The sequence below is a fragment of the Pseudophryne corroboree genome, chromosome 3 (genome assembly GCF_028390025.1).
Source record: "Pseudophryne corroboree isolate aPseCor3 chromosome 3, aPseCor3.hap2, whole genome shotgun sequence".
Lineage (NCBI taxonomy): Eukaryota > Metazoa > Chordata > Amphibia > Anura > Myobatrachidae > Pseudophryne > Pseudophryne corroboree.
The window spans coordinates 263072120-263090022 of NC_086446.1; the positions used below are offsets into that span (position 1 = coordinate 263072120).

The following is a 17903-nucleotide window of genomic DNA, read 5'->3' on the forward strand; positions in this document are numbered from 1 at the left end:
GACATCTTGCCTCTGTAGAGCCAGTTTGTGCAAGGAGAGATTAATTGCTTCTTTTTTGGGAGGGGTCCAAACCAACCCGTCATATCAGTCACAGTCGTGTGGCAGACCCTGTCACTGAAATGATGGGTTGGTTAAAGTGTGCATGTCCTGTTTTGTTTATACAACATAAGGGTGGGTGGGAGGGCCCAAGGACAATTCCATCTTGCACCTCTTTTTTCTTTTATTTTTCTTTGCGTCATGTGCTGTTTGGGGAGGGTTTTTTGGAAGGGACATCCTGCGTGACACTGCAGTGCCACTCCTAAATGGGCCCGGTGTTTGTGTCGGCCACTAGGGTCGCTAATCTTACTCACACAGTCAGCTACCTCATTGCGCCTCTTTTTTTCTTTGCGTCATGTGCTGATTGGGGAGGGTTTTTTGGAAGGGACATCCTGCGTGACACTGCAGTGCCACTCCTACATGGGCCCGGTGTTTGTGTCGGCCACTAGGGTCGCTAATCTTACTCACACAGTCAGCTACCTCATTGCGCCTCTTTTTTTCTTTGCGTCATGTGCTGATTGGGGAGGGTTTTTTGGAAGGGACATCCTGCGTGACACTGCAGTGCCACTCCTAAATGGGCCCGGTGTTTGTGTCGGCCACTAGGGTCGCTAATCTTACTCACACAGTCAGCTACCTCATTGCGCCTCTTTTTTTCTTTGCGTCATGTGCTGATTGGGGAGGTTTTTTTGGAAGGGACATCCTGCGTGACACTGCAGTGCCACTCCTAAATGGGCCCGGTGTTTGTGTCGGCCACTAGGGTCGCTAATCTTACTCACACAGTCAGCTACCTCATTGCGCCTCTTTTTTTCTTTGCGTCATGTGCTGATTGGGGAGGGTTTTTTGGAAGGGACATCCTGCGTGACACTGCAGTGCCACTCCTAAATGGGCCCGGTGTTTGTGTCGGCCACTAGGGTCGCTAATCTTACTCGCACAGTCAGCTACCTCATTGCGCCTCTTTTTTTCTTTGCGTCATGTGCTGATTGGGGAGGGTTTTTTGGAAGGGACATCCTGCGTGACACTGCAGTGCCACTCCTAAATGGGCCCGGTGTTTGTGTCGGCCACTAGGGTCGCTAATCTTACTCACACAGTCAGCTACCTCATTGCGCCTCTTTTTTTCTTTGCGTCATGTGCTGATTGGGGAGGGTTTTTTGGAAGGGACATCCTGCGTGACACTGCAGTGCCACTCCTAAATGGGCCCGGTGTTTGTGTCGGCCACTAGGGTCGCTTATCTTACTCACACAGTCAGCTACCTCATTGCGCCTCTTTTTTTCTTTGCGTCATGTGCTGATTGGGGAGGGTTTTTTGGAAGGGACATCCTGCGTGACACTGCAGTGCCACTCCTAGATGGGCCAGGTGTTTGTGTCGGCCACTAGTGTCGCTTAGCTTAGTCATCCAGCGACCTTGGTGCAAATTTTAGGACTAAAAATAATATTGTGAGGTGTGAGGTATTCAGAATAGACTGAAAATGAGTGGAAATTATGGTTTTTGAGGTTAATAATAATATGGGATCAAAATGACCCCCAAATTCTATGATTTAAGCTGTTTTTTAGTGTTTTTTTAAAAAAACACCCGAATCCAAAACACACCCGAATCCGACAAAAAAAATTCGGTGAGGTTTTGCCAAAACGCGGTCGAACCCAAAACACGGCCGCGGAACCGAACCCAAAACCAAAACACAAAACCCGAAAAATTTCAGGCGCTCATCTCTAATAGTAATGCAAATATTATGATGCATTTTCATAAACAAAAGGCGCCCGACGTTAGCAGAGCTGCCAGCTGACTCATACCCAGAGGCGTAACTAAGGGGGGTCGAGCAGGGCACGTGCCCTGGGCGCTGTGGCAGGCCCAGCAGAAGGGGGCGCCGCCGGCCAGGGCATTGTACCTGCTCGCCCGCCCCCGCCTCCATTAACGTGCTGCTGCTTCCGCCAGGAGCCTGCTGTGTGAGAACGAGGAGCAGCAGCAGCAGCTCAGCAGCAGCAGAGAGTAACATGTGACAGTGGGGTCAGAGGAGCATGTGCTGAGCCCAGATTGGTGGAGCCCAGCACATGCTCATCTGACCCGAGCAGGGGGCGGGGCTACATCGGGATCTTCTGCAGCTCTGCTGCTCTTCTCCTGGGGCCTGGCTGGCAGTAGAAGAGGAGGGAGGAGCTGCTGGAGGCTGCAATTCATCAAGGTGAGGGCACCTCAGTGTGTGTGTGTGTGTCCCTGAGTGTCTCCATGCCCCCCTCCCATCAGCAGTGTGTGTGTGTGTCTCCATGTCCCCCTCCCCACACCAGAGTGTCTCCATGCCCCCCTACCCCCCATCAGCAGTGTGTGTGTGTCTCCATGCCCCCCTGCTCCCCTACCCCCCATCAGCAGTGTGTGTGTGTCTCCATACCCCCTACCCCCCATCAGCAGTGTGTGTGTGTGTCTCCATGCCCCCTACTCCCCATCAGCAGTGTGTATGTGTCTCCATGGCCCCCTACCCCCCATCCGCAGTGTGTATGTGTCTCCATGCCCCCCTACCCCCCATCCGCAGTGTGTGTGTGTCTCCATGCCCCCTACCCCCCATCCGCAGTGTGTATGTGTCTCCATGCCCCCCTACCCCCATCCGCAGTGTGTATGTGTCTCCATGCCCCCCTACCCCCCATCCGCAGTGTGTATGTGTCTCCATGCCCCCCTACCCCCCATCCGCAGTGTGTAGGTGTCTCCATGCCCCCCTACCCCCATCCGCAGTGTGTATGTGTCTCTATGCCCCCCTATCCCCCATCAGCAGTGTGTGTGTGTCTCCATGCCAGCGGTGCAAGTATGCGGGTACGGGTGGGTATGGCATACCCTTAAGAATTTCGCCGTGGGTACGCCGTACCCACACCGATGGGCTGCCGCTTGCTACCACTGATGTGAGGGGAGGAGAGCGCAGGCTGCGCTCTCCTCCCCTCACACAAGTCAGCAGCAGCGGTGAGCAGGGGGAGGGGAGGGGGGGATTCTTCTGCTGCTTCACGAATACCTGGCACTGTGGGGGGCAATGTATACCTGGCACTGTGGGGGGCAATGTATACCTGGCACTGTGGGGGGCAATGTATACCTGGCACTGTGGGGGGCAATGTATACCTGGCACTGTAGGGGGCAATGTATACCTGGCACTGTGGGGGGCAATGTATATCTGGCACTGTAGGGGCAATGTATATCTGGCACTGTGGGGGGCAATGTATACCTGGCACTGTTGTGGGCAATGTATATCTGGCACTGTTGTGGGCAATGTATATCTGGCACTGTTGTGGGCAATGTATATCTGGCACTGTGGGGGGCAATGTATATCTGGCACTGTGGGGCATTCGTGTATCTGGCACTGTGGGGCATTCGTGTATCTGGCACTGTGGGGAGCATTCGTGTATCTGGCACTGTGGGGAGCATTCGTGTATCTGGCACTGTGGGGCATTCGTGTATCTGGCACTGTGGGGCAATGTGTATCTGGCACTGTGGGGCAACGTGTATCTGGCACTGTGGGGCAACGTGTATCTGGCACTGTGGGGGTCATATGTGTATCTGCCCCTCCCCCATATGTGTATCATGCCCACATTTTCATTGGCAACGCCCCATATGGCATTTGACCACACCCATTTTTTGGCGCGCGCACACAGTACCTTTAAGACATTTTTTCTACTTGCACCACTGCTCCATGCCCCCCTCCCCATCAGCAGTGTGTGTCTCCATGCCCCACCATCAGCAGTGTGTGTGTGTGTATGTGTCTGTCTCCATGCTCCCCCCCCCATCAGCAGTGTGTATCTCCATGCCCCCCTCCCCCCATCAGCAGTGTGTGTCTCCATGCCCCCCCAACAGCAGTGTGTCTCCATGCCACCTCCGCGCCAGCAGTGTGTCTCCATGCCCCCTCCCCGCCAGCAGTGTGTCTCCATGCCCCCTCCCCGCCAGCAGTGTGAGTATCTCCATTCAACATCACAGGGGGGTTCGTCTACCGCATTGCGATGTTAATCGCATATGTTAGCATCGCTGCGGTAGGCGGCGATTGGTGGCAATGTATGTTAATACATCCCGCCCTCTCTGTCAGAATGCAAGCACAGGGTGCTCAGGTGCGGTGCAGTCTCCCTGACATCAGCAGCATGGGCTCCCAGCGCATGGAACACACACAGAGACACAGAGTGCGATAGCGTGTGCTGAATGACAACGCAGTGGGAGGTGATGGTGTGCTGAATGACAACGCAGGGGGAGGTGATGGTGTGCTGAATGATGATGCAGGGGGAGGTGATGGTGTGCTGAGTGACGACACAGGGGGAGGTGATGGTGTGCTGAGTGACGACGCAGGGGGAGGTGATTGTGTGCTGAGTAGTGACGCAGGGGGAGGTAATGGAGTGGCTGAGAGATGATGCAGGGGGTGGTGATGGTGTGACTGAGAGATGACTCGAGAGGGAGATGATGGTGTGGCTGAGAGACGCAGGGGGCAGGATGTAACACAGGGGACAGTATGTGAGTCTTGTTGAACCACTGTTGCATGATTCTGACCTTGTTAATATTCCTACACAAACAGGCATCTTCCGGACGATCGGATCTCCTACATGAATAGTGAATACCGACTGAAGACGCCATCTGCCTCAGAGGATACAGTTCTTCAGAGGTTCCATATTGTGAGAAACCATCACACAGGTAAGGTGCATGTTTAATTGAAAAGAATGTTCCCAGTGTGACGTGAAACAGGTGGCGTGTCATGTTTTCACGCCCCATTTTCGGTTACTACGCCCCTTCTGGTATGTGACCACGCCCATTTTTTTCCCAGCGCGCGCACACAATTTGTCGATTTGTTTCTATTTTTCTAAGGCTTTTCTTTCCTTCTTTTTTTTTTTTTTTTTTTTTTTAGTTGGTGGTGTGTGTGTGTGTGTGGGGGGGGGGGGGGCGCCATTTCTAACCTTGCCCTGGGCTCCAAAAACCCTAGTTACGCCTCTGCTCATACCATCATCTCCTGCTAGGGGGCACCAGCCAAAATCTTGCCTAGGGCATCATATTGGTTAGGGCCGGCTCTGGCCGTGTGTGATGTGCTGCAGAATATAGACAGTGGATATATGGGATATGCTGCTGAACATGGTTGAGGACTGCATTTGATGTGCTTCAGAGTGTGGACGTGGTCTTCATGTAATGTTCTGCAGAATGTGCACGGAGGCTATATGTAATGTTCTGCAGATTGTGGATGGAGGCTTCATGTAACGTGCTGCAGAGTGTGGATGGCGGCTCCATGGGATTTGCTGCCCCACATAGTGCATAGTGATGAGCACCGGAAATTTTTCGGGTTTTGTGTTTTGGTTTTGGGTTCGGTTCCGCGGCCGTGTTTTGGGTTCGAACGCGTTTTGGCAAAACCTCACCGATTTTTTTTTTGTCGGATCCGGGTGTGTTTTGGATTCGGGTGTTTTTTTCAAAAAACCCTAAAAAACAGCTTAAATCATAGAATTTGGGGGTCATTTTGATCCCAAAGTATTATTAACCTCAATAACCATAATTTCCACTCATTTTCAGTCTATTCTGAACACTGAACACCTCACAATATTATTTTTAGTCCTAAAATTTGCACCGAGGTCGCTGGATGGCTAAGCTAAGCGACCCAAGTGGCCGACACAAACACCTGGCCCATCTAGGAGTGGCACTGCAGTGTCACGCAGGATGGCCCTTCCAAAAAACACTCCCCAAACAGCACATGACGCAAAGAAAAAAAGAGGCGCAATGAGGTAGCTGTGTGAGTAAGCTAAGCGACCCTGGTGGCCGACACAAACACCTGGCCCATCTAGGAGTGGCACTGCAGTGTCACGCAGGATGGCCCTTCCAAAAAACACCCCCCAAACAGCACATGACGCAAAGAAAAATGAAAGAAAAAAGAGGTGCAAGATGGAATTGTCCTTGGGCCCTCCCACCCACCCTTATGTTGTATAAACAGGACATGCACACTTTAACCAACCCATCATTTCAGTGACAGGGTCTGCCACACGACTGTGACTGAAATGACGGGTTGGTTTGGACCCCCACCAAAAAAGAAGCAATTAATCTCTCCTTGCACAAACTGGCTCTACAGAGGCAAGATGTCCACCTCATCATCATCCTCCGATATATCACCGTGTACATCCTCCTCCTCACAGATTATCAATTCGTCCCCACTGGAATCCACCATCTCAGCTCCCTGTGTACTACTTTGTGGAGGCAATTGCTGCTGGTCAATGTCTCCACGGAGGAATTGATTATAATTCATTTTAATGAACATCATCTTCTCCACATTTTCTGGATGTAACCTCGTACACCGATTGCTGACAAGGTGAGCGGCGGCACTAAACACTCTTTCGGAGTACACACTTGTGGGAGGGCAACTTAGGTAGAATAAAGCCAGTTTGTGCAAGGGCCTCCAAATTGCCTCTTTTTCCTGCCAGTATAAGTACGGACTGTCTGACATGCCTACTTGGATGCGGTCACTCATATAATCCTCCACCATTCTTTCAATGGGGAGAGAATCATATGCAGTGACAGTAGATGAAATGTCCGTAATCGTTGTCAGGTCCTTCAGTCCGGACCAGATGTCAGCATCAGCAGTCGCTCCAGACTGCCCTGCATCACCGCCAGCGGGTGGGCTCGGAATTCTGAGCCTTTTCCTCGCACCCCCAGTTGCGGGAGAATGTGAAGGAGGAGATGTTGACAGGTCGCGTTCCGCTTGACTTGACAATTTTGTCACCAGCAGTTCTTTGAACCCCAGCAGACTTGTGTCTGCCGGAAAGAGAGATCCAAGGTAGGTTTTAAATCTAGGATCGAGCACGGTGGCCAAAATGTAGTGCTCTGATTTCAACAGATTGACCACCCGTGAATCCTTGTTAAGCGAATTAAGGGCTCCATCCACAAGTCCCACATGCCTAGCGGAATCGCTCTGTGTTAGCTCCTCCTTCAATGTCTCCAGCTTCTTCTGCAAAAGCCTGATGAGGGGAATGACCTGACTCAGGCTGGCAGTGTCTGAACTGACTTCACGTGTGGCAAGTTCAAAAGGTTGCAGAACCTTGCACAACGTTGAAATCATTCTCCACTGCGCTTGAGACAGGTGCATTCCACCTCCTATATCGTGCTCAGTTGTATAGGCTTGAATGGCCTTTTGCTGCTCCTCCAACCTCTGAAGCATATAGAGGGTTGAATTCCACCTCGTTACCACTTCTTGCTTCAGATGATGGCAGGGCAGGTTCAGGCGTTTTTGGTGGTGCTCCAGTCTTCTGTACGTGGTGCCTGTACGCCGAAAGTGTCCCGCAATTCTTCTGGCCACCGACAGAATCTCTTGCACGCCCCTCTCGTTTTTTAAATAATTCTGCACCACCAAATTCAAGGTATGTGCAAAACATGGGACGTGCTGGAATTTGCCCATATTTAATGCACACACAATATTGCTGGCGTTGTCCGATGCCACAAATCCACAGGAGAGTCCAATTGGGGTAAGCCATTCCGCGATGATCTTCCTCAGTTGCCGTAATAGGTTTTTAGCTGTGTGCGTATTCTGGAAAGCGGTGATACAAAGCGTAGCCTGCCTAGGAAAGAGTTGGCGTTTGCGAGATGCTGCTACTGGTGCCGCCGCTGCTGTTCTTGCGGCGGGAGTCCATACATCTACCCAGTGGGCTGTCACAGTCATATAGTCCTGAGCCTTCCCTGCTCCACTTGTCCACATGTCCGTGGTTAAGTGGACATTGGGTACAACTGCATTTTTTAGGAGACTGGTGAGTCTTTTTCTGAGGTCTGTGTACATTTTCGGTATCGCCTGCCTAGAGAAATGGAACCTAGATGGTATTTGGTACCGGGGAAACAGTACCTCCAACAAGTCTCTAGTTGCCTCTGCAGTAATGATGGATACCGGAACCACGTTTCTCACGCCCAGGATGCCAAGGCCTCAGTTATCCGCTTTGCAGCAGGATGACTGCTGTGATATTTCATCTTCCTCGCAAAGGACTGTTGGACAGTCAATTGCTTGGTGGAAGTAGTAAAAGTGGGCTTACGAGTACGACTTCCCCTCTGGGATGACCATCGACTCCCAGCAGCAACAACAGCAGCGCCAGCAGCAGTAGGCGTTACACGCAAGGATGCATCGGAGGAATCCCAGGCAGGAGAGGACTCGTCATAATTGCCAGTGACATGGCCTGCAGGACTATTGGCATTCCTGGGGAAGGAGGAAATTGACACTGAGGGAGTTGGTGGGGTGGTTTGCGTGAGCTTGGTTACAAGAGGAAGGGATTTACTGGTCAGTGGACTGCTTCCGCTGTCGCCCAAAGTTTTTGAACTTGTCACTGACTTATGATGAATGCGCTGCAGGTGACGTATAAGGGAGGATGTTCCGAGGTGGTTAACGTCCTTACCCCTACTTATTACAGCTTGACAAAGGCAACACACGGCTTGACAAATGTTGTCCGCATTTCTGTTGAAATACTTCCACACCGAAGAGCTGATTTTTTTGGTATTTTCACCTGGCATGTCAATGGCCCTATTCCTCCCACGGACAACAGGTGTCTCCCCGGGTGCCTGACTTAAACAAACCACCTCACCATCAGAATCCTCCTGGTCAATTTCCTCCCCAGCGCCAGCAACACCCATATCCTCCTCATCCTGGTGTACTTCAACACTGACATCTTCAATCTGACTATCAGGAACTGGACTGCGGGTGCTCCTTCCAGCACTTGCAGGGGGCGTGCAAATGGTGGAAGGCGCATGCTCTTCACGTCCAGTGTTGGGAAGGTCAGGCATCGCAAACGACACAATTGGACTCTCCTTGTGGATTTGTGATTTCGAAGAATGCACAGTTCTTTGCTGTGCTTTTGCCAGCTTGAGTCTTTTCATTTTTCTAGCGAGAGGCTGAGTGCTTCCATCCTCATGTGAAGCTGAACCACTAGCCATGAACATAGGCCAGGGCCTCAGCCGTTCCTTGCCACTCCGTGTGGTAAATGGCATATTGGCAAGTTTACGCTTCTCCTCCGACAATTTTATTTTAGATTTTTGAGTCCTTTTTTTACTGATATTTGGTGTTTTGGATTTTACATGCTCTGTACTATGACATTGGGCATCGGCCTTGGCAGACGACGTTGCTGGCATTTCATCGTCTCGGCCATGACTAGTGGCAGCAGCTTCAGCACGAGGTGGAAGTGGATCTTGATCTTTCCCTATTTTTGGAACCTCAACATTTTTTTTGTTCTCCATATTTTAATAGGCACAACTAAAAGGCACCTCAGGTAAACAATGGAGATGGATGGATACTAGTATACTTATGGATGACGAGCGACTACCGACACTGAGGCAGCTACAGCCGTGGACTACCGTACTGTGTCTGCTGCTAATATAGACTGGATGATAATGAGATAAAATTAAAATATATATATATATATATCACACTAGTACTGCAGCCGGACAGGTATATATTATGTAATGACGGACCTGCTGGACACTGTCTGTCAGCACTGCAGACTCCTAAAGTAAGCTACTAGTATCAAGAAGATAGAAAAAAAAAAAACCACGGGTAGGTGGTATACAATTATGGATGGACGAGCGACTGCCGACACAGAGGTAGCTACAGCCGTGGACTACCGTACTGTGTCTGCTGCTAATATAGACTGGATGATAATGAGATAAAATTAAAATATATATATATATCACACTAGTACTGCAGCCGGACAGGTATATATTATGTAATGACGGACCTGCTGGACACTGTCTGTCAGCACTGCAGACTCCTAAAGTAAGCTACTAGTATCAAGAAGATAGAAAAAAAAAAAAACCACGGGTAGGTGGTATACAATTATGGATGGACGAGCGACTGCCGACACAGAGGTAGCTACAGCCGTGGACTACCGTACTGTGTCTGCTGCTAATATAGACTGGATGATAATGAGATAAAATTAAAATATATATATATCACACTAGTACTGCAGCCGGACAGGTATATATTATGTAATGACGGACCTGCTGGACACTGTCTGCAGAATGCGTTTATAAAAACACCACACGACGAGTGTTTAACTTTTTCAGGCAGACAATCACAATATACTGGTGGTCAGCAGACAATCACAATATACTGGTGGTCAGTGGTCACTGGTCAGTCACACTGGCAGTGGCACTCTGTCAGCAAAAGTGTGCACTGTACTTAAAATATGTACTCCTGCTATAACTGCTCCCCAGTCTCCCCCACAATTAAGCTGTGTGAGCAGTGAGCACTCAGCACAGTCAGATAATGATATACAGTATTACATATGATGCAGCACACTGGGCTGAGCACAGATATGGTATGTGACTGTGTCACACTGTGTATCGTTTTTTTTCAGGCAGAGAACGGATTAATTAAACTGGTGGTGGTCACTGGTCACACTATCAGCAAGTAGTACTCCGTCCTAAGCAGACAATCACAATATACTGGTGGTCAGTGTGGTCACTGGTCAGTCACACTGGCAGTGTGGCACTCTGGCAGCAAAAGTGTGCACTGTACTTAAAATATATTATTTATGTACTCCTGCTCTAACTGCTCCCCAGTCTCCCCCACAATTAAGCTGTGTGAGCAGTGAGCACTCAGCACAGTCAGATAATGATATACAGTATTACATATGATGCAGCACACTGGGCTGAGCACAGATATGGTATGTGACTGTGTCACACTGTGTATCGTTTTTTTTCAGGCAGAGAACGGATTAATTAAACTGGTGGTGGTCACTGGTCACTGGTCACACTATCAGCAAGTAGTACTCCGTCCTAAGCAGACAATCACAATATACTGGTGGTCAGTGTGGTCACTGGTCAGTCACACTGGCAGTGTGGCACTCTGGCAGCAAAAGTGTGCACTGTACTTAAAATATATTATTTATGTACTCCTGCTCTAACTGCTCCCCAGTCTCCCCCACAATTAAGCTGTGTGAGCAGTGAGCACTCAGCACAGTCAGATAATGATATACAGTATTACATATGATGCAGCACACTGGGCTGAGCACAGATATGGTATGTGACTGTGTCACACTGTGTATCGTTTTTTTTCAGGCAGAGAACGGATTAATTAAACTGGTGGTCAATGGTCACTGGTCACACTATCAGCAAGTAGTAGTACTCCAGTCCTAATATGCTCCCCAAAATTAGTAAATAGTGTCTCTAACTCTCTACTCTCTTCTCTATAAACGGAGAGGACGCCAGCCACGTCCTCTCCCTATCAATCTCAATGCACGTGTGAAAATGGCGGCGACGCGCGGCTCCTTATATAGAATCCGAGTCTTGCGATAGAATACGAGCCTCGCGAGAATCCGACAGCGGGATGATGACGTTCGGGCGCGCTCGGGTTAGCCGAGCAAGGCGGGAAGATCCGAGTCTGCCTCGGACCCGTGTAAAAAGGCTGAAGTTCGGGGGGGTTCGGATTCCGAGGAACCGAACCCGCTCATCTCTAATAGTGCAGAGTGCAAACTGATGCCATGTGTTATGTGCTGCAGAGTGTGGGCAGAGGCAGCATATGATTTGCTGCAGGGTCTGAGCCACATGCACTCAGCACACAATGCCAATGCTGAGCGGTTATTTGCAACTGCCCATGCAGAAATATTTCCATATGGCGCATGGGATACATTGAGTATACGCAATAAGCTGCTGTTGTGATCAGGTATCAGAAATGTAAATGTATCAGAAATGTAGCGGAAAAGTGATGGGCATGCCTGGACAGTAACTGTAGTGCATGCACCCATGGGCGTGTTATGAGTGTGGTGAGCCTGTCACTGCATGAGCTGCATTCACATATGCACAGCCATAGGCATAGGAGGACATGGTCATACAGAGAAACTACACCTGCCATTGAGCTGGTGCAAGTTTCTATGGTGCGACCGATGGTATTACATGACATCACGCATGGGCACTATAAGTGGGTGTCTCAGTATTTGCACATTCTACCAAACAAATGTACACAAGGGAAAGAGTTTGTAGCAGCATTTGCATAAACTCCCAGATGAGCGAACGCCAATAGACTCTGATACTGTATGTGTGCTTCTGCATGTGACTCTGAGTCAGGCCCTGAGATAGGAGCTATATATACTGCACATTACAGCTATATATTCTGTGTATAACGCTGGGGGCATTAGGAATCATGAGCTACTGATATATTTGGTTGGACAGAGTATAGCAGGGGATCCTGGGGGTATATTTACTAATATTCATGTTTGTGCAGATTTTTAGGGAGTTTGATCTCGAATTTTATCGGTCGTATTTTACTGCAACTTTTTGAATCCATCTACGGTAATTTACTAAGCTACCGAGTTTTCTATTTTCGATTTTTCCGATGTCGATGTGATTCATATTGTCGGGCAGTGTTTTACGGGCGTGATTAGTAAAACGTTGTCGGACATAACACAATGAAGTCCAGCCGGATCAGTGAGGTCCATGCAGGGCTTCATTGTGTACAGTATGAGTGGTGTGTAAATAGTTTAAAAAAAATTGCGTGGGATCCCCCCTCCTAAGCATAACCAGCCTCAGGCTCTTTGAGCCGGTCCTGGTTGTAAAAATACAGGGGGGAAAATTGCGTAGGGTCCCCCCATATTTATACAACCAGCACCGGGTTCTGCGTCCGGTCCTGGTTCAAAAAATACAAGGGACAAAAGATGTAGGGGTCCCCCGTATTTTTAAAACCAGCACCGGGCTCCACTAGCCAGAGAGATAATGCCACAGACGGGGGACACTTTTATATTGGTCCCTGCGGCTGTGGCATTACCCCCCCAACTAGTCACCACTGGTCAGGGTACCCTGGAGTGGGGACCCCTAAAATCAATGGGTCCCCCCCTCCAGCCGCCCAGGGGTCAGGGATGAAGCCCGAGGCTTTCCCCCCCATATTGTGCGGTGGAAGGGGGCTGATAGCCTTTGTGTAAAAATAAGAATATTGTTTTTTGTTGAAGAACTACAAGTCCCAGCAAGCCTCCCTCACAAGCTGGTACTTGGAGAACCGCAAGTACCAGCATGCGGGGAAATAACAGGCCCGCTGGTACCTGTAGTTCTACAACAAGAAAAATACCTAAAAAAAGACACAACACACACACACACACCATCACAGTAAAGCTCTATCTTACATACATGCACACTTACACACTCACATACTTACCTATTGTCCCACGGAGCCCCTCGGTCCCCTTGTCCAGTAGAATCCACGGGGTAACTGTCAAATAAAAATTATACTTACAACCAATCCTGTGTAGATCTGTCCTCTTCTTCTCTGACGTAATCCACGGACTTGATTAAAAAAACAAACTGAAAACCCAATCCACGCACTTAAAGGGCTTCCATGTTTACACACGGTTCTGTCACTGAAGGTCCCATCAGCCAATCAGGGAGCGCCACATAATGGCGCTCTCCTGATTGACAGGCTAGGAGCGCACAGCCAATCAGCAGGAGCGCACTGGCTAGAATGGAGGAAAGCGCTCCTCCATTCTACTCAATGATGGGAACTTTGCGGTCTGCAGTTAACAGCGAAGTTAATTGGGGTCACCCACAAGAGGCTTCATCCCTGGCCATTGGGTGGCTGGAGGGGGGGGACCCCTTGATTTTAGGGGTCTCCACTCCTCCAGGGTACCCCAGCCAGGGATGACTAGTTAGGGGGGTAATGCCACGGCCGCAGGGACCAATATAAAAGTGTCCCCTCGCTGTGGCATTATCTCTCTGGCTAGTGGAGCCCGGTGCTGGTTTAAAAATAAGGGGGACCCCTACATCTTTTGTTCCCCGTATTTTTTGAACCAGGACCGGACGCAGAGCTCGATGCTGGTTGTATAAATATGGGGGGACCCTACGCAATTTCCCCCCCTGTATTTTTACAACCAGGACCGGCTTAAAGAGCCCGAGGCTGGTTATGCTTAGGAGGGGGGACCACACGCAATTTTTTTCTTTGATTTTTATCACTTTCATACCCCTTTACACAGATAAGCATGCACGGATCTCACTGATCCGTGCATAACTATCTGAACACGGCAGGAAAAAGCAGGTCTTTTTTAAAGCTGCTTTTTTTTACAAAGTCTATGCTTTCCCGGCAGTGTTTGGCTATTGTCGGCAATTAGTGTGAATACGAATTCTTAGTAAATTACCGAGTTGTATCAAATAACAGCCGTGTTTGACCGATGGTGTGTTCATTCGTATTTTTGAACTTAGCCGGGGAAAACAATACAAATAGCCCCAACACTGCCGAGATTTGCGTTTAGTAAATTCCCGAGACGACACTTAGAAAAAAAAAAAAAACTCGGACAAAATCGGGACCTTCGTAAATATACCCCCCGGAGTTGGCATTACACTGGTATTCCCTGACATAATCACATCGCTCCCATAAGAGAGTTAAACTGAGTAAAATTCTCCAGAGGTTCCAGTAGCATTTGCACTATGTAGACCAGGGATATTCCGCAGTTAAGAAATCTTTCATGGATGCCAATCCAATTCCCTGTGTTTACATGATGTATATTTTGCACCGTACCACTTTACACTTCACCTTTTTGTACTTTTACAATGAATAAAGGACTTTGGACCTCATTATCTAAGGATTGCAAAATTAGTGAATCGCAATCCGGCCAATTATCGAACAACTGCGCATGTGCAGCATTCGCATTGTGCACATGCCAGAAAAAATAGCAACAGAAAATGCGTACACACTGTGATCGCAATGCAGCCGTTGTTTGACAGACAGGAAGCTGGCGTTTCTGGGCAGAAACCCGATGTTTTCTGGGTGTGTCTGAAATACGCAGGTGTGCCCAGGTGATTTTAAGGAGGGTCTCTGACGTCAGCAATGACAACTTGCAGCCTCTTGTGTAGCGAAAAATGGGGATGACCTTGCCTGGTGCAGATAGGAAAAATCTTCAATGTTCCGGTAATTGCGTATGGTTATACGATAAGCCTGCATATTGCAAGGCATTCACAATTTTTACAATGGGCATTTTTTCCTCAATTTCTGGGCGGCAACTATTTGATCACAGAGACTGCTTTTTAGCAGACACTGCAATCCTTACTGAATATGGTCCTTTTAGCACAATTTGTATATTGCAGAGAATAAATGTGCCAAAAGTCTAATAGATTATTTTTTGCAATATTTTCATTTATTTGAAATGAATTTTAGTTTGAATCTGTATTTATTGGTGCACATGTACACTAATAGCAATGCCGGCTACTTTCACTTATGTACAGGGGTGATGCAGCCGGTGCATACTGTAGATGCGCAAAGATATGCAATTATTTTTGAGCATACAATGTGGTCATATTTGTGGTTGACTTGTGCACTACTCTGAAACAGGCCCTATAGGAGGAAGACCTACAGTATAGCATCACGGAGGGGATAGCCAGCTTTTGTTAGTGATACCCCATAGAAGCCTATGGACTTCTCCCCGCAGCGCTGTTGAGAGAGATCCGATCGGATCCCTCCCAGCATGCCCTGCGGCCACCCTTGTCACTCTGCGCATGTGCAGAATGACTCCCAGGGCCGAAACCCAGAAGTGAGGGAGCCTTTGGAGATCACAAAGGACAGCTCTTATCAGAAGAGCTGTCCTTCGCAGTGCTAATCGCATATGTAAGTACATATGCGATTAGCATTGAGACGATCAGAGACCCTCCTTAAAAAATAAAAGAAATTGAAAAAACCTGCAATGAGCACAGCTGGCATTATCACAGGTATCATTGTGAGATCCCTACCTCTGCACAGCTTTCTCTGCCAGAGAAAGCTGTGCAGGGACCGGGCTCCAGTGATCAGCTATGTGTGTCCGATAGACACACAAGCTGATCACTGGTTAAAAAAACAACATACTTACCAGTCCTAGGAGCCAGGCTGGCGGTCATTGGGACCTCCCATGCGTGCTGTGTCCCCCGGTGCAGTGAAGTGCAAAATGGCAGCTCACTTTACAGCATCGGGGGTCACAGCAGCGCACAGGATCTGATGCCCGGCACCCCTGCAAGAGTAGTGATCACCGGCTCCCTGGACTGATAAGTATATTTACCTTGGGGGGTCCGCATCGTGCGGGGGTAGTCGCGACAGGGGGGTCAACCCAGCAGCAGTGATGTCGGTGGTGGCGGTATTTCTCCCAAAAGATACGCCAATACTCTTGCAGATTGACATCACAGAGACAGAGCTTGTTCGCAAGCTCTGTCCCGACATGCGCTAATTGATACATCCGTGCGATGTAATCAATTATCGCATGCAGATTAGTTCGATTTCATCACATGCCATCAGCCCTTAAGTGTTTTGGTTTGCTTTTTGGCACAGTTTTGGATTCCTTTAAAAGTTTGATAAAAAATTATAAAAATGTATAAAACATTTAAAATCATGTAATTTAGACCTGTTTAAATTAGAGATGAGCGGCTTCGGCTTTACTCGGATTTACTCGGATTTACCCGAATCTCCTTATTGGCTCACGGACGTCACGTGTTTTGGTTAGCCAATAAGAAAAATCCAGATAAAAAGAACTTCTGGACCGAGTAAATCCGAACCCGCTCATCTCTAGTTTACATGCAATCCAAAATTCTAATTCCAGTTTTTGGTCCGACTTCTGAGTTGACAACAGACCCAAGCCAGGATTCGGTTCCACTCAGAACCCCAAAATGACTCAGAATTGCAATGATTTGACTTGAAACCCTTAAGTTCAGGTGTGTTTGTATTTCAGGAAAACCTAACTGCACATCTCTATTTATTAATCTGGCCATACACTAGAGCGATTTCAGGGCCGAAGGCACAATTTCGACACCTTGAACGATGCATTGTGTTTTTGTGTGCAAATCGTGATGTGTTTTGAAACGATTACGATCCAATGCATGGTTCGTGTGATGGATCCTCTGATCTTACATGCTGCACATTGAGATTGGGTGCAGATAGTGACATGTTTTTTGCACATGCAATCTATTGTCCGATAGATCCTACGAGCTGCGTCATTTGAGTGGCATTTCCCTGTACACTCCCACCCTTCATCCTGTGGAGGATCGTATTGTAAGTGGAGAGCAGCGCGCACACATTACCAGGCCCGATTATATTGCGTCCAGTATGTATTTTGTTGGCCACCAATGTCCACTGTCCACCAATGTTTATATAAGCATCTACATGTTTGTTTGTTTTTTGCCCCTGCACTTTTTTTTCTTACAGTGACCACAAATGTTTATATATGCATCTAGATGAGGGTTTTATTTGCCGCTGAAGTTTTTTATTTAACACTGTCCATCATTATTTCCCCACAATACACTGACCACCAATGTTTGCCCAACAATGGGGTATATTTACCAAGATTCGTAATTGTTGGAATTTGGTTAAAGATTAAACACGAATGACATCGGGAGTGATAATTTGCAACTTTTGTTTTTTTTTACGCCTCATTTACCATGCTGTCGTATTCTGCATTGTCGTGTTTTCCGATGTCGATGTCATTCGTAATGTCTGGCAGTGTTTTATGGGAGTGATTAGTAAAACACTGCCGGACTTAACACAATGAATCCCGGCCGGATTAGTGTGATCCATGCAGGGCTTCATTGTGTACCTTAAAAGAAGTATGGAAAGTGTTAAAAATCCCCCCAAAAAATTGTGTGGGGTCCCCCCTCCTAAGCATAACCAGCCTCGGGCTCTTTGAGCCGGTCCTGGTTGTAAAAATACAGGGAAAAAATTGACAGGGGTTCCCCTATATTTTAACAACCAGCACCGGGCTCTGCGCCTGGTCATGGTGCAAAAAATACGGGGGACAAAAGACGTAGGGGTCCCCCGTATTTTTATCACCAGCGCCGGGCTCCACTAGTCAGAGAGATAATGCCACAGCCGGGGGACACTTTTATATTGGTCCCTGCGGCCCTGGCATTAAATCACCAACTAGTCATCCCTGGCTGGGGTACCCTGGAGGAGTGGGGACCCCTTAAATCAAGGGGTCCCCCCCTCCAGC

The 17903-nt window shown here is 48.5% G+C and overlaps 1 long non-coding RNA gene across 1 annotated transcript in view; it reads left to right on the forward strand.

Annotated features, from left to right (window-relative positions):
• Nucleotides 1-17903, forward strand: part of LOC135057678 (uncharacterized) — a 211838-nt gene that overhangs the window by 68014 nt on the left and 125921 nt on the right. Inside the window, exon 3 of the long non-coding RNA XR_010244295.1 lies at nucleotides 4559-4674. This is a non-coding gene — a long non-coding RNA (uncharacterized LOC135057678). The remainder of the gene's footprint in view (nucleotides 1-4558; nucleotides 4675-17903) is intronic.